The following is a 23,166-nucleotide window of genomic DNA, read 5'->3' as shown; positions in this document are numbered from 1 at the left end:
AATCGTTTACTGAGTGTCTATCCAATCATTTACTGAGCCTCTATCCACTCATTTACTGAGCCTCTATCCAATCGTTTACTGAGTGTCTATCCAATCGTTTATGAAGTGTCTATTCAATCGTTTACTGAGTGTCTATCCAATCATTTACTGAGTGTCTATCCAATCGTTTACTGAGTGTCTATCCAATCGTTTACTGAGTGTCTATCAAATCATTTACTCAGTGTCTATCCAATCATTTACTGAGTGTCTATCCAATCGTTTAATGAGTGTCTATCCAATCGTTTACTGAGTGTCTATCAAATCATTTACTCAGTGTCTATCCAATCATTTACTGCGTGTCTATCCAATCGTTTACTGAGTGTCTATCCAATCGTTTACTGAGTGTCTATCCCATTATTTACTGCGTGTCTATCCAATCATTTACTGAGTGTCTATCGAATCATTTGCTGAGTTTCTGTCCAATCATTTACTGAGTGTCTATCAAATCATTTACTAAGTGTCTATCCAATCATTTACTGAGTGTCTATCAAATCATTTACTCAGTGTCTATCCAATCGTTTACTGAGTGTCTATCCAATCATTTACTGAGTGTCTATCCAATCATTTACTGAGTGTCTATCCAATTGTTTACTGAGTGTCTTTCCAATCGTTTACTGATTGTCTATCCAATCGTTTACTGAGTGTCTATCAAATTATTTACTGAATGTCTATCCAATCGTTTAATAAGTGTCTGCCCCATCATTTACTGAATGTCTATCCCATTATTTACTGAGTGTCTATCCCATTATTTACTGAGTGTCTATCCAATCATTTACTGAGTGTCTATCGAATCATTTGCTGAGTTTCTGTCCAATCGTTTACTAAGTGTCTATCCAATCATTTACAAAGTGCATATCCAATTGTTTACTGAGTGTCTATCCAATCGTTTACTGAGTGTTTATCGAATCGTTTGCTGACTTTCTGTCCAATCGTTTACTGAGTGTCTATCCAATCGTTTACTCAGTGTCTATCCAATCGTTTACTGAGTGTCTATCCAATCATTTACTGAGTGTCTAACCATTTATTTACTGAGTGTCTATCCAATCGTTTAATGGTTGTCTATCCAATCGTTTATTGCGTGTCTATCCAATCATTTACTGAGTATCTATTCAATTGTTTATGGAATGTCTATCCAATCATTTACTGAGTGCCTATCCAATTGTTTACTGAATGTCTATCCAATCATTTACTGAGTGTCTATCCAATCGTTTACTGAGTGCCTATTCAATTGTTTACTGAGTGTTGCCTATCCAATCAGTTACTGAGTGTCGTCTATCCAATCATTTACTGAGCGTATATGCATTTGTTTACTAAGTGTTGTCTCTGCAATTGTTTACTGAGTGTCTATCCTTCTTCTTCTCTTCTTCTGCAGTCCCCCGGTGTCAAGGATGACTTGCTTCCACACTAAGATGAGTTCTAAGGTGACTGATGAGAACAATGCAAGATCTGCAATCTCTGGCGCAGGTATGGTGGATGGTGGTTGGAGGGATAGGTGAATGGGGCGTTTGATTTGATGTACATTTCTTCTGCTTTTTGTACTTGGTTTCTGTTTGCTCCTGGCGAACAGACTCGAAGTGTTCTGTGCCTTATCGGATGCTCCTCCTCCACTTTGAGCGGTTTTTGGCCAGGGATTCCAAACAGTCGGTGGGGATGTTGCATTTTTTCAAGGAGGCTTTGAGGGCGTCCTTGCAGCGTTTTCTCTGAGTGTCTATCCAATCGTTTACTGAATGGCTATCTAAATGTTTACTGAGTGTTGTCCATCCAATCCCTAAGTGAGTGTCTATCCAATCATTTCCTGAATGTCTATCCAATCGTTTACTCAGTGTCTATCTAATCGTTTACTGAGTGTCTATCCAATCGTTTAATGAGTGTCTATCCAATCATTTACTGAGTGTCTTTCCAATCGTTTACTGAGTGTCTCTAGAATCGTTTACTTATTACCACTGTAAACCACCAATCTGTGTCATTAGGAAAAGGACATGTGTAAAACTTTGAACTTTACTTTTTCAAATTCCTGCTGGTCTGAACGTATACTTTTGCAGGTGTGGTATACACAAATGCAAGTTAATGCCATGAAAAAAGGAACAAATGGAGTGTATTTAGCTGCATTAACTTAACGGGTTAGTGAGATCGGAAAGGAACATAGGTTGGCAGTGTTGACATCAATGCACTTATACATTAATGTCTCTCTTCAGTAAAAGATTAGCGTCAGTAAACCAAAGTGAATGTAATCCCAATGGCAGAATTCAAAGCAACAGATTGTTGCCGCAATATCAATCCTCTTTCTCTGATACCCTTTGTTATATTTTATCAACATGTGAAGTAGAAGCCAAACATTGGGAGTCATGGTGCCATGGAACTTCCCCATTTATATCGCAGATGAGTTCTGCAGTACAATTAGTATGAGAATGCTTAATGGGCTGGAATTTGCTGGAGCAGGCGTTCTCATGGCGTTCTCCGTTAGTTGGACTTTTCCCTGTACCCTTCAGCTCAAATTTTCTTTTGCTCTATAAGTTGCTGGCAGTGTGAGCAGATAACGGCGTGGCGAGGGCAACTGGGCATCTAGAACCTTGGTGAATGCCGAAACTAACAGCGTATTCCCTTACCATTAAGGATTGGGAATTAAACAGAGGAAGGACTGTGAAGTAGGGTGAATTAGAGTTGGTGAATTCAATGTCAAGTCAGGTAGAGGAAGAGAAATAGAGAGATTGAATTAAGAGAAAAGGAAAAAAATGAGACAGAAAGGAAAAGTAAGAACAAATGTTTTAAAACAGACATTTTAAAAATCTCCAACAATTCACAACCTGAAGGAATGAGGCTCCATGTTTTTAATTGTTCACTTTCTGGGCCAGAGATGTTGATCTGCAGTCATTAACAATTATCATGTTGTTAAAATGGTACTTACGCTATTAATTACTACACTTAACTTTCTGTGGCGAGTCTAATGGGCAATTAATGTGCAAATCCACAACTTCATGAAAATCGCAATGAAGTTAAGGGCAAGATGCTGCTTTTACGAAGCTAACAGTGGAGCGGTGCAAATCGTCCAGCAACTTGTGGCGATTTGCAATGCAGCGATTATCTCTTCCTTGCTCCAAGTTGCTGGCCAATTTGCACATTAATAATGGAGTGCGTCATTCACACACACCGTTATTTTTTCAGCAAATTCCGGCCCAATATCTTTATTGCCAGACCTTTCCTGACATCTGGCAACAACTGCATTGCTGGCCTGAACACCCAGCCTACCTGCAACCAAAGAAAGGATTATATTGCTGAACCTGGGGCGCTGCAGAAAGTACCTGCTTTGGTTGATCTCGGTTCCTCCAAGGTAGCAGTGCCACCTAAATTTAAGAGAAAAAAAAAGTTTTCCATTTAGGAGATGAGGGGGTTGACCTATGAGGAAAGGTTGAGTAGGTTGAGCCTCTTCTCATTGGAATTCAGAAGAATGAGAGGTGGTCTTATCGATATGTATAAGATTATGAAGGGCCTTGACAAGGTGGATGCAGAGAGAATGTTTCCACTGATGGGGGCGACTAGAACTAGGGGGCATAATCTTAGAATAAGGGGCCGCCCATTTAAAATTGAGATGAGGAGAAATGTATTATCTCAGAGGGTTGTGAATCTGTGCAATTCGCTGCCTCAGAGAGCTGTGGGAGCTGGGACATTGAATAAATTTAAGACAGAGATAGACAGTTTCTTAATCGATAAGGGAATAAAGGGTTATGGAGAGCGGACAGGGAAGTGGACCTGAATCCATGATTGGATCAGCCAAGATCATATAAAATGGCACAGCAGGCTCGAGGGGCCGTATGGCCTACTCCTGCTTCCATTTCTTATGTTCTTATGTTCTTAGATAGCATCTTTCACGATCTCAGGATGTCTCAAAGTGCTTTACAGTAATGAAGTTCTTTTGAAGCGTAATCACCGTTGTAAAGTGGGAAACATGGTAGCCAATTTGCAGCAGTCAAAGTCCCACAAACAGCAAGGAAATAAATGCCCAGATTTTTAGTGATGTTGGTTGAGGGACAAATCTTGGCCAGGACACCAAGGAGAACTCCCCTGCTCTTCTTCGAAATGTGATCACTTCCATCCAATTGAGAGGACAGATGGAGTCTTCTCATCCGAAAGTCATCACCTTCTGATAGCCTAGTGGGCTCCCTCAGTACTGCACTGGAGTGTCAGCCTAGATTACATGTTCAAGTCTCTGGAGCAGAGGCGAAGGCAAAGGAGCAACCAAGTGAGCTCCAGCTGAACCCTTTGCTTCATGGCTCTGCTGCCAAGATCAAGGGGGTTGTCAGCGGTAGTACTATCATGTAATGGGGCCATGAGAGATGTATATATTAGGAGTTAAAATTAATAAAAAACTTAATAGACAGGAACTTTTTCTGCAGTACTATAACACAGAGATGATCTAGGACAGTCTATCAGAATACAACAAGCTAAAAGGTGAACCCGAGTGTACTGGTTATTCCACATTTGATAAACATGTGCATTTCAGTATTTTTACAATACTTCTCTTTCCAGTCCCCCACACAACATATTTTTATGAGTTTTACTCACTCACTAAAATTAACCCCCGGACTGCTGGGCCCTCTAAAATAATGCATCCCCTCGAGGCAGCTGTGTTATTTTAAATCAGGAATTCCCTACACCTGCAATAGGCCATCCATTATAAGGATTCTCAGAATTAACCTCAGTGACCCATACATTTTTGGCAGGATTTGCAATCAGGTGGCATGTCTGAAACATGTGATAGGTGTTAAATCCATATCAGAGATGTAAAATGTAGCCATAAGGGCAAAAAAAGAGACTTTCCTTCAAAAATACCTTTTGTTACTCACCGCTCAGGGCTTTGCTTCAATCAAATAATCTTGTCAGCATGCCTGAAGAATTCTAATAAGAAGCTGAGTACTGGAAAGAAGAGACAATGGATGGGAAGGCAGAATTAAAGATTTTACAACTTGTTTTTCAAATAAGAAAGAAAAAAGGAAAGGACTTACATTTATATAGTGCCTAAGATGTCCCAAAGCGTTTTACAGCCAATTAATTACTTTTGAAGTGTAGTCACTGCTGTAATCTAGGAAACAAGGCAGCCAATTTGCACACAGCAAGCTGCCACAAGCATCAATTAAATAAATGACCAAATCATCAGTTTCAGGCTTTGGTTGAGGGATAAATATTGGCCAGGTCACCGGGGAGAACTCCCCTGCTCTTCTTCGTAAAGTGCCTTGGGATCTTTTACGTCCACCTGAGAGGGCAGATGGGGCCCCGGTTTAATGTCTCATCCAAAAGGTGGCATCTCTGACAGTACAGTGCTCCCTCAGTACTGCACTGAACTTTAAAGTATATATGTTAGGAATACAGCTAGAGTAGTCGAGCTATTCCTGGCATCTGAGCAGAATTATCACTGTAATATTAAAGGATTTTTCAGTGTCACTTTATGTGAACTGGAATCTTTTTTGAAAATGGCTAATGCAGGGAACCCAGGATTCCCAGCAGTCTTTGGATGATAGGGAAGTTGTTTTTCTTCTTCTTTATCATTATATAGTTGCTTCACCAAAAAGAGCCTTTTACAAGTTATTCACAATGATGTGTTGTGACTTATATGGGTGTCATTGGAATACCACCAGGATGTACCATTAATTGCCCTGCCTCCACTGCATTATGGGTAGAATGACATCAGCGCAGTTGGCTTGTGTTTACTCAGCTCTGCTGTATAACTTTCCACCAGATTTTCGCACATAAATAAAGCAAATATTTAACATTTGTTTTATATAAATCAGCCAAAAATTTGTGGAAAGATCGATATCACAACTACAGAGCACCAGCTGGAGTTGGCCACAGTGATCTCATCTTGTCCATAGCTTCATGTTCCTCATTCATGGAATTCTTAGCTTAAAATTTCCTCAACATCATGTTGTTTTAGTTGCTCTGGTGAAGTACAGTGGGAAACATAGCAAGTTGTACCATTTGCTAAGTTGATGATGCCACAATATGCACTCCCTGTTGTTAAGCCAGTTGTAGTAATTCTGTACAAAACTAATCCCATTGCCCGAGGCTCACCCCAGGAGGAGAGATTGAGTTGACTAGGCCTATATTCCCTAGAGTTTAGAAGAATGAAAGGTGATCGCACTGAAACGTATAAAATTCTTAAGGGGGTTGATAGAGTAGCTGCTGCGAGGATGTTCAGTCATTGAGTGTATTCAAGACACAGCTCGATAGATTTTTGGATATTAAGGGAATCAAGGGTTATAGGGATAGTGCAGGAAAGTGGAGTTGAGGTCGAAGATCAATCATGATCTTATTGAATGGGGTCATGGGGCTGAATGACCTGCTCCTGTTCTTAGGACAATAAAATATAATTTTTAAAGTTGGAAACCTAGGTTATGGGCTAATTCTGAAATGAATAGGAGACCAGATTAATTAAATAATAGTGACACCAAACCTGGGTTGTAAAAGCTTGTGGGAGGAAGGGAAGACTGAGAAAAGAGTTCTGGGGAAAGTATGAATTAGATTGAGTGAGGATATACTGAATCTTGAGCTTAGCACAAGATGCAGTAAGGATGCAGAGTACAGAAAAAGGGCATAAGATGGTGTAGTCAATAAAAACATCAACAAGGTCATAAGGCCATTATAATATCTGCCTACTTGTTAATTAAATTCACATTTCCCTGTCAATATTATGCTCCTGTAAAGTGCCTTGGAATGCTTTCCTACATTAAAGGCATTATATAAATGCAAGTTGTTGTTGTTGCTTGCTATTTTGTTCACCCCCCACCATACACTTCTACTTTTGTTTCACTCTTTCTCATTAGGTGGCCTCACACAATGTACTTTTTAGCACTTGAGTAGATAGCATTATCTGCTCTCCAGCATCTCCAATATCTCTTTTACTATTTATTTTCTCTCCTCCTTCTCCTGATCCTGGTTGAGATCTACTCATCATCAGACATTAAAACATAGGCACTGGGCAGTGATCAGAGTGTGAATGAGGGCTTCTTTCCATCCTCCCTAGCCGAGGAAAGGTGAGACCAACTGGAGCTCACCTATTACCCCCTGGCTAAGATCAGCTAACTCAGCACAGGTAGGGCCTGGAGCTGGGACCTTCCTGATCTGGGCAGTGCATTGTACGCATTTTGGATAAATTGACAGAGAAACTATTAAGTAAAAATGCTGTGTGTGAACAATTTCTAGGAATTTATTTCATTGATTGTTTAACAAAGACACTACTTTGCTGTTAAGGCAGATCCCCTTCCCCAGCTGAGCTCTCTTTCTAAATGTATACTGATTGTCTAAAGTATTGGGTCTCAGATGTTTGTTTAGCAATTTTCTAAAAGGTTTGAATTTTAAAAAGTCTCCCTCACTGGGAACTGTATTTTTATCTGCCTGCTGGTTTTCAGTATTTTGATTTCTTTATGTAGCTGTAGTTTGGAGCCTCCCACACGTTAGAATTTATATCCAACAGGTGGAATGCAATTTCTCCACATCCATCCTATCAGACCCTTTCATAACTAAAAGGACCTCTATCAAGTCTCCTCTTAGTCTTCTCTTTTCCACAGAAAAATGCCTCAGCCTGCTCAATCTTACCTGATAGTTGCTTCCTCTCAATTCTGGCAACGTCCCTGTAAATCTTTTCCGCATTTTCTCCAGTGCTTCAATGCCCTTTTTGTAGCATGGAGACCAGAACTGCGCACAATACTCCCAAGTGTGGCCTAACCAAGGTTCTACATAAATTTAACATTACCTCTTTGGAGGCACTGGTATGGAAAGTGGCATTGCCAGTCCAGGTACGACGGAGATGATGACGCCATCTTCCATACTAGTGCTTCCGATATGTCTTCCTTTTTCCTCAACCGAGGAATCCCCTCTACCGTGGTTGACATGGCCCTCGACAGTGTCCATTCTATTTCCCGTGCTTCTGCTCTCACTCCTTCCCCTCCCTCCCAGAGCCATATTAGGGTTCCCCTGTCCTCACCTTTCATCCCACCAGCCTCCACATTCAACGGATCATCCTCCGCCATTTCCGCCACCTTTGGCGTGATCCCACCACCAAACACATCTTCTCCTCCCCTCCCCTTTCAGCATTCCGAAGAGACCGCTCCCTCCGTGACATCCTGTTCCACTCCTCAATCACCCCCAACTCCCCCTGTCAAGAACTCAAGGGGGTGAAGATCAATATCTAAAGGGGGGGGAAAGATCAGGAACTCAGGGGGCGGGGGGGTGAAGGTCAGTAACTCGGGGGGAGGTCAGGAATTTGAGGTTAGGGAGTAGGTCAGGAACTCGGTGTGGTGGAAAAGGTTAGGAATCGGGGTGAAGGTCAGGAACTTGGGGGGGGTGAAGGTCGAGAGTTTGGGCTTGCGGGGGGGGGGGTTAGAGGGGGGATGAAAGTGAGCACATGATACAAATGGGAAGACGGATCACATTCTCTCCCCTCTGTTAGATGTGTATCATGTACTTCCAACCGGATGAATTAGTGAAACCCTTCCCACACAGGGAGCAGATGAATGACTCCACCTCCCCCCGCCCCTCCTCACCACACAAACACACCTCACAGACATGCAAGTTGCATTGAGTTTCTAAATCCAGGTCACTTATGTAAATCATAAACTGTCGTGATCCTACACCAAGACCTGAGGTGCCCCACTCAATAATTCCGCCAACTCTAGATTTTGGATTTACATAAATGAAAACTTGTTGTGCAGCAATGGCTTAAAAACTTATGCATTGGTAAAAAAATTAAAAGACATTAATCAATCTCCCATAGTGTTGCACTGTTTATGTCAGAAAATATGATTCTCTCTTTGCTGTCTTCATGTTGCTGGTTCTCTCGCTCGCTTCTTCTGTTGCTTTCTCTTTTCTCGCTACATAACTTTAGTTTTTGCTTCTCTTCCTGTTTTTATTCTCTTTCCGATAGGAGATCGTGGATGGCAAGATGTGACGGGGAAGGAGGCATGGGCTGCTCCTGAAAAAATCTCCCATTTTCTTTTCCGCTCGTGCCGGCTGGTGCTGCAATTGCTCACCCCCGCTCCCCAATGGTCCATGTAGGTGTGTTCCCAACATGCAGAGTATGCAGCTTGGGCCCTTCACTTTTATTCAGGGAAGAGACCCTCGTATGCGATATGCGCTATGCGCTGAGCTGTGCGCCCCGTTCCCGCCCTACAAAGGAAGTGGAGTGCTTGATTTAGCGCTCCACTTCCTGTCGGGGGCGGTAACCCCAATTTATTGCGAGAGGCGAGACTTCTATGCCTGGTGCAAAGTCTCGCACCTCGCCAGTGTTACCTCCCCCAAAGGACTGGTACTGAATTTCTAGGCCTAAGATTCTAGATTTAGGTAAGGCTGACTTCAATGCGATGAGACAAGAGACTATTCGCAGTAAACTGGAAAAATCTGTCAATGGATAAAACAACACCAGATCGGTGGGAGCTGTTCAAAAGATAATTGAATGTGATACAGAATCAGTTAATACTCCTGAGGGGCAAGAACTCTACTTGCCAATTAAACAGCCATAGGTGACTAAAGGTACAAGGGACAACATAAACTAAAAGAAAAAACATATAAAATGCAAACACTGGCACAGATCCTGGCAACTGAGGCGATACAAAGAACACCAAAGGTGCCAAAACAGATCAAGCTACAAAAAGGGAGCATGAAAAGAAACTTAATTTTATTAGGAAAAAGTGGGTGGTCAGGAGCTGTGTGGGCCCCTTGAAAACTGATAACGGTGATATTATACATGGAAATAAGGAAATGGTGGTCATGTGGAATAATTATTTTGCGTCATTATTTACAGTAGAGAAAGAGGATAGCATGCCGGACATCCCAAGGAAAATAATATTGAATCAGGGACAGGGATTCACCCAAATTAACATAAGCAAAACAACAGTAATGAAGAAAATAATAGCAGTAAAGAATGATAAATCCCCAGGGCCAGATGGTTTCCAATCCAGGATTTTAAAGGAAGAAGGTGAGGACATTGCAGATGCCCTAACTATAATCTTCAAAAGATCTCAATTTGAGAACTGTTTCTTCAGATTGGAAAACTGCACATGTCACACCACTATTTAAGAAAGGTGAGAGAGGCAAACCAGGGAATCAGAGACCAGTTAGCCTGTTGTCGGTAAATTATTAAAGTCTACAATTAAGGATAGAGTGACCTTGAAAATTTTCAGCTGATCAGAGAGCCAGCATGGATTTATAAAGGGTAGGTCATGCCTGATGAACCTGATTACATTTTTTGAAGAGGTGACTAAAGTAGTGGACAGTAAATGTCAATGGATGTTATTTATATGGACTTCCAGAAGGCAATTGATAAAGTCCTTCAGAAGAGACTATTAGCTAAAGTTGAAGCTCATGGAATTGAAGGCAAATTATTGATCTCATTTGGAAATTGGCTGAGCGGCAGGAGACAGGCAGTAGGGATAATGGGTAGGTACTCACATTGGCAGGATGTGACTAGTGGTGTCCCACAGGGATCTGTGTTGGGGTCTCAACTATTCACTGAATTTATTAACGACTTAGAGGATGGGATAGAAAGCCATATATCCAAGTTTGTGGATGGCACAAAGATAGGCGGCATTGTAAACAGTGTAGATGGAAGCATAAAATTACAAAGAGATATTAATAGATTAAGCGAATGGGCAAAATTGTGGCTAATGGATTTCAATATTGGCAAATGTTCGGTCATCCAACTTGTACCTAAAAAGGAATGAACAAAGTCCTTTCTAAATGGTGAAAAACTAGAAACAGTGGAGGTCCAAAGAGACTTGGGGGTCCATGTGCATAGATCATTGAAACGTCATGGACAGGTACAGAAAATAATCAGAGACTACTGGAATACTAGACTTTATATCTAGAGGACAAGGGGAACCCTGTCACCCCACCAGCCTCCGCGTTCAACGGAACATCCTCCGCCATTTCCGCCACCTCCAGCGTGATCCCACCACCAATCACATCTTCCCCTCCCCTCTCTACATTCCAAAGGGACCGCTCCCTCCTCGACACCCTGGTCCATTCCTCAGTCACCCCCAGCACCCCTTCCTCTTCCCATGGCACCTTTCCGTGCAAGCGCAGGAGATGCAACACCTGTCCTTTTACCTCCTCCCCTTCCCACTGCGCAGGGCCCCAAACAATCCTTCCACATGAAACAGCGATTTACTTTAGTATACTGTATTCGCTGCTCACGATGTGGTCTCCTCTACATTGGGAAGACCAAACGCTGATTGTGGAACACCTCCGTTCAGTCCATAAACATGACTCTGAGCTTCCAGTCGCCTGTCACTTTAATTCTCCGCTCCACTCCCACTCTGATCTCTCCGTCCTTGGTCTCTTACTTTGTTCCAACGAAGCTCAATGTAAGCTGGAGGAACAGCACCCTCATCTTTCATTTAGGCACTTTCCAGTCTTCTGGACTCAACATTTTCAACAATTTCAGACCATAAACCCTGCCTCTATTTTTTTTCTCTCTTTTTCCACAGCAGCTGTTGATTCTTCCATTTTCATCCGATTTAGACTTTTGTTTCTTAACTTGCCTCATTACCATTTCCTTTTGCCTTGCACCATCAACCTTTTTGCCTCTTAATCTCTCCTGCCTTCCACCCTATCACAGACCTTCCCTTTTCTTCTTTCCTCCTCTCCTCCTTTCCCTCCCCCTACACCTGCTTAAAAACCTGTTACATCTCGAACTTTTTCCAGTTCTGACAAAGGGTCATCGACCTGAAACACTAACTCTGTTTCTCTCTCCATAGATGCTGTCTGACTTGCTGAGTGTTTCCAGCATTTTCTCTCTTTGCTCCTTTACCCCATTTGGTTTCTTTCCTTCCCGGGAATAAATGCCCACCTTATTCCTACCAAAATGAACAACATCAAACTGTAGACTGAGAATGGCCATTCTGGGATGTATTTGTGGATTTATAGGTTGAAGCATGTTTTCTTTATTCAGAAGCGAGGGCAAAGGGTCAGTATAGGTCCCAAGCGAAGATTGTAAAGGGTAGGAGAGAAGATGAGGCAAATCAACAACAACTTGCATTTATATAGTGCCTTTAACGTAGTAAAACATCCAAGGCACTTCATAGGAGTGTTATCAGACAAAATTTGACACCGAGCCACAAAAGGAGCTATTAGGACAGATAACCAAAAACTTGGTCAAAGAGGTAGGTGTTTTATAGAAACATAGAAAATAGATGCAGGAGTAGGTCATTCGGCCCTTCGAGCCTGCACCATCATTCAATATGATCATGGCTGATCATGCAACTTCAGTACCCCTTTCCTGCTTTCTCTCCATATCCCTTGATCCCTTTAGCCGTAAGGGCCACATCTAACTCCCTTTTGAACTGGATTCAACAACTTTCTGTGGTAGAGAATTCCATAGGTTCACAATTCTCTGGATGAAAAGGTTTCTCCTAATCTCGATCCTAGATGGCTTACCCCTTATCCTTAGACTGTGACCCCTGGTTCTGGACTTCCCCAACATCAGGAACATTCTTCCTGCATTCTGGTGAACCTTCGCTGCACTCCCTCAATAACAAGAATGTCCTTCCTCAGATTAGGAGACCAAAACTGCAGACGTCTTAAAGGAGGAAAGAGAGGTAGAGAGGTTTAAGGAGGGAATTCCAGAGCTTAGGGCCTCGGCACTGAAGGTACAGCCACCAATGGTGCAGCGATTAAAATTGGGGATGCTCAAGAGGGCAGAATTGGAGGGGTGCAGATATCTTGGAGGGTTGTAGAGCTGGAGGAGGTTACAGAGATAGGGAGGGGCGAAGCCATGGATGGATTTCAGAACAAAGATGCAAATTTTAAAATCGTGGCGTTGCTTAACCGGGAGTCAATGTAGGTTAACGAGCAAAGGGGTGGTGGGTGAACGGGACTTGGTACTCGTTAGGATATGGGCAGCAGAGTTTTAGATGGCCTTAAGTTTATGGAGGATGGAAATGAGAGGCTGGCCAGGAGTATGTTGGAATAGTCAAGTGTAAAGGTAACAATGGTATGGATGAGAGTTTCAGCAGCAGATGAGCTGAGGCAGGGGTGGATTCGGGCGATGTTACAGAGGTGGAAATAGGCGGTCTTAATGATGGCACGGATATACAGTCAGAAGCTCATCTCAGGGTCAAATATGACACCAAGACCGCGAACAGTCTGGTTCAGCCTCTGACTGTAATGCCAGAAGAAGTAATGGAGAAATGGATAGAGGACATCAGGTCTGGCGTTTAAAACCCTGTGGTTGTGGTTGTAGGAGGAAGGGAAAAGACTAACTGAGGTAAGGAATTCCATAGTCTAGAGATCATGGGGGAAAAAATGAGTTAGAGTCAGAACCAATGCAACGAGTCCTGATTTCAAAATTATTCAGTAAAATTAAGTTGGGATTCTCCGGAGAGACACCTGCAGATATTTTGAAGTTATCTTATTTGCGCACAACAGGGCCAAAACTTACTTTTTACACAATTGGTTTAATTTATGCAGAACAGCTCAGTCCAAAGTTTGTTCGATGTCACACATTTTGTACACCCAGTAATTAGAAGAGTGAATGTCTCATTAAAGAAAAGAAAAAGAGACGCATGTTGATCCAACACCACAGCAAAATGGTTAAATAGGCCAGAAAAAAAGACGCGGCGGGGGTGCGGGGGGCGGGGTGATTGGTGTCTCTTGACATCTGCAGTGGAAATATCTTGAATGTTAAACAGAAAAACCTCAGGGCAGCCTGACATTCCTATTTCGCATCACAATAATCCAGTGTTTGGATACAGCTGAAAGTGTTTCTTTCACCAGATCAGAGAATATGTTGGAACAGTGACCTTGCTAATGAGATGAGGTGCACCTTCAGCTGTTAGTAATTAAACCAAATGTTTGGTTTTTTTGGAGCTGTCTGTCCCTGTTGCTGATTTGTTCTGATGTGTGCTTAAAGGGCAGAGCGGGTTGCACTGGTGCTGTGCAGCAGCGCACCTGTGTCCTTCAGCACTTACTGTAGGCTTTGTTGTCTCCCCAGGGTCCTAGCACCTGCCAGTTCAATGCTGGCAAAGACATGTCAATGTTCTGGCTCCAGAAAAGGTTTGAAAAAGAATTCAAAATTGGAATGGTCTGAAATTTTAGTAGTCAAACAGTGTTATTTCAGTGCCTATGTCACTTCGTTTTACGCAAGTTATTAAGATGTTAATTTAAAATAAGTAACGGGCCATAGAAACTTTTTTTTCCAAATGCATCAATAATATGTTACAGAAACAATAACTGGACAAATAAGCATTCAACAATTAACTTTATGAAATATGCTTTACTTAAACATCCATTACTTTATTATGTTGTTAAATTAAATTGTGTTTTACTTACATTTAAGCATATTGGTGCTGATGCATTGCCGGAAACTAACATTGTTTCTGAATTAGTCAGATGGTACAATTGTAAATGACAACGGAAGAACCAAGATGCTTTCTCTTCTGAAGCATAAAAGCGATGCTCGTGCAATACCGGAAATTAGCACTTTAGCACATTCTTGTGAAATGTTTTTGTACATTATTTTAATAAAGGGGCCATCCCATTTTAAATAGGTTGACACCTTCATTAGGTAGTGGAAAGAGAGATTTCAAATAAACGGGTTCATTACTAACACTGCGCAATCTTCAGGTGAATTGTTTTTATGGCAGGGGAGGATCGTGACATAAAACTTCTTGAATCTATTGATTTCTGAATATTGTGGACTCCACTGGCTCCAATGTTAAAGCTACTTTGTCAGAATATTTAACGTATCTTTGTAAAGATTGCCTCAGTAACCCTGGGCTAGGGAAAGGGGGGGAAATCAGATGGGGCTCAGTGCTGATTGCTATGATGGAAAGTACACATGTATATTTCGGGTCCAGGCCCTGATTTGGTGCTTTGACTACAGTCCAATGGTCGTTCGTCACTAACAGGTAAAGATTCTGCTTGTGCACTTCCAGTGCTCCCCTGGTTTGGATAGCACAAAATAATACACATTCAGCCCATGATTCTCCATCCATTAAAAATTCATCATTTAAAAAAAATTGTGGGTTGGGAGCATGTAGTTTTGCAGTATGTCTTGCTGGCATGCGCTGGGAATTTGAGCATAAAAAATAGCAGGAGTAGGCCGTATGGCCCCTCGAGCCTGCTCCGCCATTCAATAAGATCATGGCTGATCTGATCATGGACTCAGCTCCACTTTCCTGCCTGTTCCCCATAACCCTGGACTCCCCTTGACTAGGAGTAGAATTTTTATGTGTCAAGCCCCGCTCCTGAATAATTGCCACATGGGCAAAGTACTGGAGGGCACTGGCACCTGTGGAACTGGAACCCAGCATAAGTTAAGGCCTTCAGGGAAGGAGAGGAGGAAACTAAAGGGGAACAACAAATGAGATTGCCTGCATAACAACAGTTGCTGGACTTCAAAGTAATTCATTGTGATACTTCTTGGAGATGTGATAAAGGACTTTAAAAATGTAAATCTTTTTTTCAGGTGAAAGAAAACTAAAGCAGTACCTAAAAAAACATATGCTATCTTTACCTCCAGGCCTCTAAGAACTGCATTGTACTAAACTAGTGAAGAAAACACAATTTCTATTTTTTGTTATTCGGTTTGTCAAGGCAAAAATGAGCACTGTTGATAATGGAATATTTTTCTACTTCCTGCTCAATAACTCAAAAACATTCTAAGATTGGATAAGGCCAGATGTAAAAGGAACATATCACCCCGACAAAGTATTTGATGAAGGTGTCAGCCTTGGTTCAATGGCCGCACTCTCAATGCTGAGTAAAAAGGTTGTGGGTTCAGGTCCCACTCCAGAGGCATAGAAACATAGAAAATAGGTGCAGGAGTAGGCCATTCGGCCCTTCGAGCCTGCACCGCCATTCAATGAGTTCATGGCTGAACATGCAACTTCAGTACCCCATTCCTGCTTTCTCGCCATACCCCTTGATCCCCCTAGTAGTAAGGACTTCATCTAACTCCTTTTTGATTATATTTAGTGAATTGGCCTCAACAACTTTCTGTGGTAGAGAATTCCACAGGTTCACCACTCTCTGGGTGAACTTGAGCACAAAATCTAAGATGACACTTCAGTGCAGCACCGAGGGAATCTTTCGGATGAGACATTAAGCTGATGCTCCGTCTGCGCTCTCAGATGAACGTAAAGGATTCCATGGCACTATTTGAAGAAGGGCAGGGGAGTTCTCCCTGGTGTCCTGGTCAGCATTTATCCTTCAACCAACACCTAAAACAGATGATATGGTTATTTATCACATTGCTGTTTGTGGGAGTTTGCTGTGCGCAAATTGGCTGCTGTGTTTCCTACATTACAACAGTGACTATACTTTAAAAGTACTTCATTGGCTGTAAAGTGCTTTGGGATGTCCTGAGGTCAGGAAAGGCACTATATAAATACAAGTTCTTTCTTTATACTTGAAATGTTAACTTGTCTTCTCTTTTTTTAATGCTGATGTATTTATGGTAATTTGTTTGATATGCTTATTTCAAATTTCCAACATTTGCAGTTGTTATTTTATTTTTAACTATAGAGTCTCTTCTTCCACTCTCCATCCCTCACATGATGTACGCTGTTCACTTTCTCCTGATGGCCGTTCTCATGTTGAATTGAGGGGTAGTACTTTAAAGCTGTTCTGCAATATATTGGGACCCCTGTTGCTGTGTAATCCATTCCAGTTACATTGCAGAGCATATTCTGTTGGTGGTAATACAAAATAACTTCCCATCCTCAGTTGTTTAAAAGTTGACTTTAATTTCTGGCAGTGGACTTTTGCCGGTGTCCGGGTTGGGCTGGTTGCTCAGTCCATGTATGACCATGTGGACTGACAGGGTAGATGCAGGGAGACAGGGTAAATGTTTCCTCTGGCTGGGGAGTCTAAAACCAGGGGTCACAGTCTCAGAATAAGGGGTCGGCCATTTAGGACTGAGATGAGGAGAAATTTCTCCACTCAGAGGGTGGTGAATCTTTGGAATTCTCTATCCCAGAGGGCTGTGGAGGCTCAGTCGTTGAGTATATTGAAGACAGAGATCGATAGATTTTTGGATATTAAGGGAATCAAGGGATATGGGGACAGTGCAGGAAAGTGGAGTTGAGGCAGAAGATCAGCTATGATCCTTTTGAATGGCAGAGCAGGCTTGAGGGGCCGAATTGCCTACTCCTGCTCCTATTTCTTATGTTTTTATGACCATAAGGAATGGTGGGTGACCATGATGGCAGCAGCTGTTTACCTTCAAACTCTTGCTTTGTTATTTCTAGTGCAGCAGAAGAAAGATCCCTCTTGAGGTGGCCCGCTGTGCCTCTAAAGACAATGCTGCTGCCTCATGTAACTTTGAACAACATGAATCAAATCGGTGAATGGGTGTCAGTCACTGCAAGATTACAAGGTGGTTTATGTGAACTAGCAGTCACTGGAAACTGGATTGAGACTGTTCACACTCAACTTGCATACTCACTTTAACAGCTGTCAGATGAACAGGCTATTATATTGTAATTGTTTGGGAGTAGATTTACACCAGGCTCCTGGAGCTGAAAGGATAGTGTGTTGGTGGACTGAGATTCCCTTACTGAATGGGATTTGAAATAAATTTGATAGGATTGGGATATATGAAATGTATATGATTTAATACTGATAGCTATGAGTAACAATTTAAAAAAATGACACTGTGATCTATGTTTAGAGTCTTTTTCACTGGCTAAATCAGGTTGTATTTTGAACGTTGAAAAATGAAGCTAAGTTATGAAACATTATGAAATACAATAATCCCTCGCTTTTCTAATGCACGGTGAACTCTAATATAAAATGTGTTATTTATGGCTTCCTCACACGTGCAGAAAAGAACCTGCAAAAATAACTGTCGATAGCATACTTTTGTTTGGCAACCAAAGACATGGTTATACAGAGGTGTTTCTGCTTGAAGCCAATGATAAATATGTTAAAGAGAATGTGCTTGTTTTTCTTGCCAGAAAGAATATAGTACTTGTAAAATATTTATGAATTTACACATTACGTTAAATCTTGAATAAACTGGAAAATATAGCAATCTCCATTACCTCCTGTGGTCTATAAGCTTGGCATCACCCAATCATCTTCTCTCCTAATCCTGTTAACTTTGCTGGTGTCCTCCACAGTGGCTTGGCCCTTTACCTAGGATTCCCATAAAGAAAGTCTGCAGTCTGGAAGCATTTCTTTCTCTGCTTTCAGACAATGTCCAGCCTTTTTGTGGTCCTACCCTACCCCACTGACTTGCTTTATGTTTGAACTAAAGGTACATTTTGACTTCTTTCATTGCCTCTGTTAAAGTAATTGGTTTTGTTTGAGGGAAAATTAATTTAGCCAAGTTCAAATACACCTTATTTTCCACTGCCACATCGTAAGCATTCTTGGGGCATTGAGCTGCACTTAATTAAAACCACTGCAGTGCCTTGCCTGATTTAAGGGAACATATCCTACCATGCTGGTAATTTGGGGGTGTCAGCATGACATGTGGAGCAGCCTAGATTGTTTCCATTGTCACAGCATCTTTATAGCCTCGTCTGTAATGCTGACTGTAGCTCATTTACTAAAATCTAGCTGCTTTTAAAATGGAGCAATGTGCAGTTATGTCATCATATCAGGATAATTATTTTCTTACTCATGACTCAAATACATCTAGTTTAACATACTCAAAACTTGTGGGGGATAATGTTGATGTTGGGTGAGAGTGTAAAATGGGTGATATCAGATCAGCCATTAGATAACTCCCCCGAGTTTTATTTCATTTGACTGATGTATAACGGGCAGCTGGTCAGATATAATCTGTTTTACGTTATTGGCCAAAGTGAAAATTACTTTGTAAGTTACAAACCCCTCCCCCTCAAATATTGCTTAATTTCCAGCTTTTGCACTCAGTGCCAGTATCAAGCACTCTGAGGACAGATATAGTTGGATTAAACGCATTAAAGTTCTCTGCTCACTGCCCAAAGTTGTAATTTCAGTCTGCACTTGGATGCTCCCTTGGTTTACAGAATGAAAAAAAACAGTCAAGGCCTCCCTCTCCCCCATGGCTCCGTCAGTCAGCATGTGGTACTGAGCCAAACAGATCAGGAAGGCTCCAGTCTGTGCTCAGGGTTTCTGATCGAAGCCACTATGGGCAGTGTAATATCCCCCAGTGCCCCTACGTAAGGAAGTGACTTGGCTACTTGGGTGAAGTACTTGAGTGCTGATGGTGCCTGGGAAACTGTTGTCCAGCAAGAGTTAGCATTTTCAGGAGAGGAGAAAACTGGAGAGAAAAAAGTGTCAGGAAGACTAAAAGCACCAACAAACCAGGAAGGAGGGAAAGACTTGCTCACATTTCCCACATACAACTGTGGTTATAGCATATCAAAGGGTATGTACTATGTGTGCAAATTGATTGTTATGTTTTCAATGAGGCTTGAGAGCAGGCTGGAACCATTAATTTACAAAAGCTGTAAGCATTTATTAGATAGAAATATATGTGAAACAGGTTTGATGTGGTTACATATACTAAAATGATAAATGAATCACTGGGTAATTGGTATTGGGCACAAAATGTGTGAGGGAAGACCTATGAATGCATTAAGGTGACTGCTGAACATCAAAACTGTAGAATATTGGTTAGAATCTGAGAGAGAAAAATTATTTTAGATGCTTAACCCTTACCTTGCCATAACTAAGAACATTCAATCAGGTATTCTGGAATTGTAGAAACTTACAGCACAGAAGGAGGCCATTTGGCCCATCGTGCCTGTGCTGGCTCTTTGAAAGAGCAGTCGTGCTTAGTCTCACATCCCCACTTTTTGTCCGCAACCAGTAAGTTCCTCATCCTCAGGTTCCTGTCCAAATCCCTTTTAAAATTGTTTATGGAATCAGCTTCCACCACTTTTTCAGGTAGAGCATTCCAGATCCCGACAACTCTGAGTGAAAACATTTCCCATCTCCCCTCTAGATCTTATGCCAATGATTTTGAATCTATGATCTCTGGTTATTGACCCACTCGCCAGAGGGAATTTCCCCCCCCTATTTATCAGACCTCATCATCTTGAAACCTCTATTAGGTCACCTCTTAACCTTCTGTGTTCAAAGGAGAACAGCCCTAACTTTTCCAACTTCTCCTCATAACTGAAGTCCTTCGTCCCTGGTAACATCCTGGTAAATGTCTTATGTTAAACCTCCTCTGTACCCTTTCTAAGGCCTCCACAGCTTTCCTGAAATGTGGTGCCCAGAATTGTCCACAATATGCCAGCTGAGGCCTCACCAGTGATTGATAAAGTTCCAGCATGATCTTTTTGCTTTTATATTCTATTCCTCCAATTTAAAGGCAGACCATCACTAATAGATAACTGCAAGAAAAGATTTACCAAACCCTAGATATTAGTTTCAGGCGAATTACTGGGCAGGATTAATCACATTCCAAAATCTTGAACTCCATGAAAATTACTAGATGTTGTGAAAAGCAAAGAAAAATCAACCTTTAATTTTATGACTGGCAGATTTGTGGAGGGAAAATACTTAATTTGACACACTGATTCTTTTTTTAAAACAAAGCAACCAGAATATGACCACAAAACATGGCAAGAGCTGCAGTTGCAAATAGGCAAAAATTGTTTACAGAATTAGAAGAGTGAGATCTGGGATTTTTGCCCGCAGGATTGTGAAAAGGGTTCAATTATAAATAAATTGATGCTGCATAAGAACTAGGAGCAGGAGTAGGCCATTCAATCCCTCAAGCCTGCTTGAAATACATGAGGCTCATGGAGGTATGTATATCCCATTCACTAATGCCTGGCTACAACACCCCTTTTGTGAACTATGACTACTTTGGTGCTGAGCAAGGAAAGTACTTGCTGGACATAAGAACATAAGAATTAGGAGCAGGAGTAGGCCATTCGGTCCCTCGAGCGCTCCACCATTCAATAAGATCATGGCCGATCTTCGACCTCAACTCCACTTTCCTGCCCGATCCCCATATCCCTTAATATCCCCCAAAATCTATTGCTCTCTGTCTTGAATATACTCAAAAGACTGAGCCTCCACAGCCCTCTGAGGTAGAGAATTCCAAAGATTCACCACCCTCCGAGTGAAGAAGTTTCTCCTCATCTCAGTCCTACATGGCCTTATCCTGAGCCTGTGCTGTAAATTAAAATGACTGCAGACACTCAAACTCAGGGGACAATGAGGAGAGAGGGGCTCCTTGCGCTGGCGCGATCTCAGCTCCGGAGCGGGGCGGGCGGGGATGATCTCCGGTGGGCTCGGGGACCCAGCGACCACTTGGACCTCTCCCCAGCCTTGTGAATGCAGGGAGCCGGAACCCAGCACATAGCGACGAGCCGGGCACTTCTGTCCCACTGAGTAGCTGCACTGAGCCGCGCGGCTTGCAGTCCGCACCTCGCCGCTAAGCCCTGGGCCAGCCGGGCGATTTCGTCCCCCCCCCCCCCGCCCCCCGCCCCAAACACCACACACTCGGTTCATAAAACGTCAGACGCTCAATTAAGCCGGCACAAGAGCTCCCGATGGGGTCCAGCCGTGGGCCCCCTGTACAATAGCACGACACTCAATCGCAGAATAGTAAAGAATTAATTTCGTATGACACAGTGTAAACAGTGGAGAAGAATAGGAGGTGCAGGTGTGCCGCATGAAGGACTTGCTCTGCGAGTGAAGAACTTTCACACGAGTTTCACTTTTTACCGATTGACCTGTTCCTCAGATCAATTTATGTCAACACCGACCGTTGGTGTCAGATCTTGGCAAACAGTCACACTCTCCGCGAGAGAGAAAAAATGCTCCCTTTCATTCATTGCTCAATAAACCCGGCAAATGTAAAGATAAAGCATCCTATCGGGAGGGTGTACGGTTTAAGGTTGGCCCCGGAGAAGTGGGGGCTTTGAATGGGTCATTAAAGGGACAGTGTCCCTTTTTTTTCCGAAGCGTGTTATATTGGGGAGGGGTTGATTGCACTCAATACCAACCTCTTGTGGAAATACTCCTCACATCTATTACCCCCACGTTATCAAAAAACATCCCTCGTAAATTCCAGGCAATTAGTTGATCGGCTCTCCCTACCCCCCCTCCCCCCCAAAAAAACGAATTGTAAATGAATTTCAGTGGAGGTCTAAATAAAGATGATGTGAATTTTAGAATCAACGAACCATAAAGGGTAATCACAGATATATAAAAAGATCGCATGTGAGTGAGGACTTAAATGGATTTTGGATTGTACAATGATAGAATAGGTACTATTTAATCACTTGTATAAAAAGATGAAAAGTTAAAAAATGTAGCGTGTGAGATTTGCTTCACACAGTGATCGTAGTCACCCTGTAACAGAGAGAAGCTAGTAGCGCCTCTTTCGTCTAAATTGGCTGTGACATTGAAATCCTTTAATAACAGTTGCCATGTATTCATGCATTCGGTGGGACACCTCGTAAAACACCTTTGAAATAAAACAATCACTGAATCCTGTGTGTATACTTGTAATTGTGTGGCGGATTTGGTTAAGCTTTTTTTATTATACAAGTAGGGCTCATTAAATAAATAAAAAGGTCAACTTGCATCTCAGTATTAATGTATTTCAGCAATGAAGAAACTGTTCGGAATTATCCAGTGATTGATGTAGAGACATAATAAGAAACAGTAATTCATGGATAGTCTTAACTCATTCCAAAATAGACAACTGCATACCTTGCCCCATTAATTAAAAAAATACTCGAGGAAATGTAGTACTTTCTACTTTACTGTGAGATCCTGCATAGAGAACTGCACGCAAAATATACTAAAGGTGTAAAATATCTAAATCACTAAACGTTACTATGGCAACCCCGAATAACATAAAACAAATTGTGGCACCTTAAATTGAAAACAGATGGTCTTGTGTTGTAAGGGCGAAAGTTCTTCAGAAACACCTTAAAGGGGAAAAACACACACACAGACGCACGTCATTATTATTTAGTTAAAGGTTGCAGTTAAATATGAACCAAACAGGCAAAAAAAGAGATGGGACGCTGAACCTGCCGCAAATCTGGTGGAGCGATGGTTTTGGTTCCTGTTGCAACATTGTTTGTACACCTGCACCAACAACCTCTGCTGGTCCTCTGGGGCAAATAAACATGTGTTTGTGGGGGTGGGGGGCTAATTCGTGCCCACTTGTGG

This window comes from Pristiophorus japonicus, chromosome 4, assembly GCF_044704955.1.
Source record: "Pristiophorus japonicus isolate sPriJap1 chromosome 4, sPriJap1.hap1, whole genome shotgun sequence".
Classification (NCBI taxonomy): domain Eukaryota; kingdom Metazoa; phylum Chordata; class Chondrichthyes; family Pristiophoridae; genus Pristiophorus; species Pristiophorus japonicus.
Note: the sequence above shows the minus strand (reverse complement) of the source record.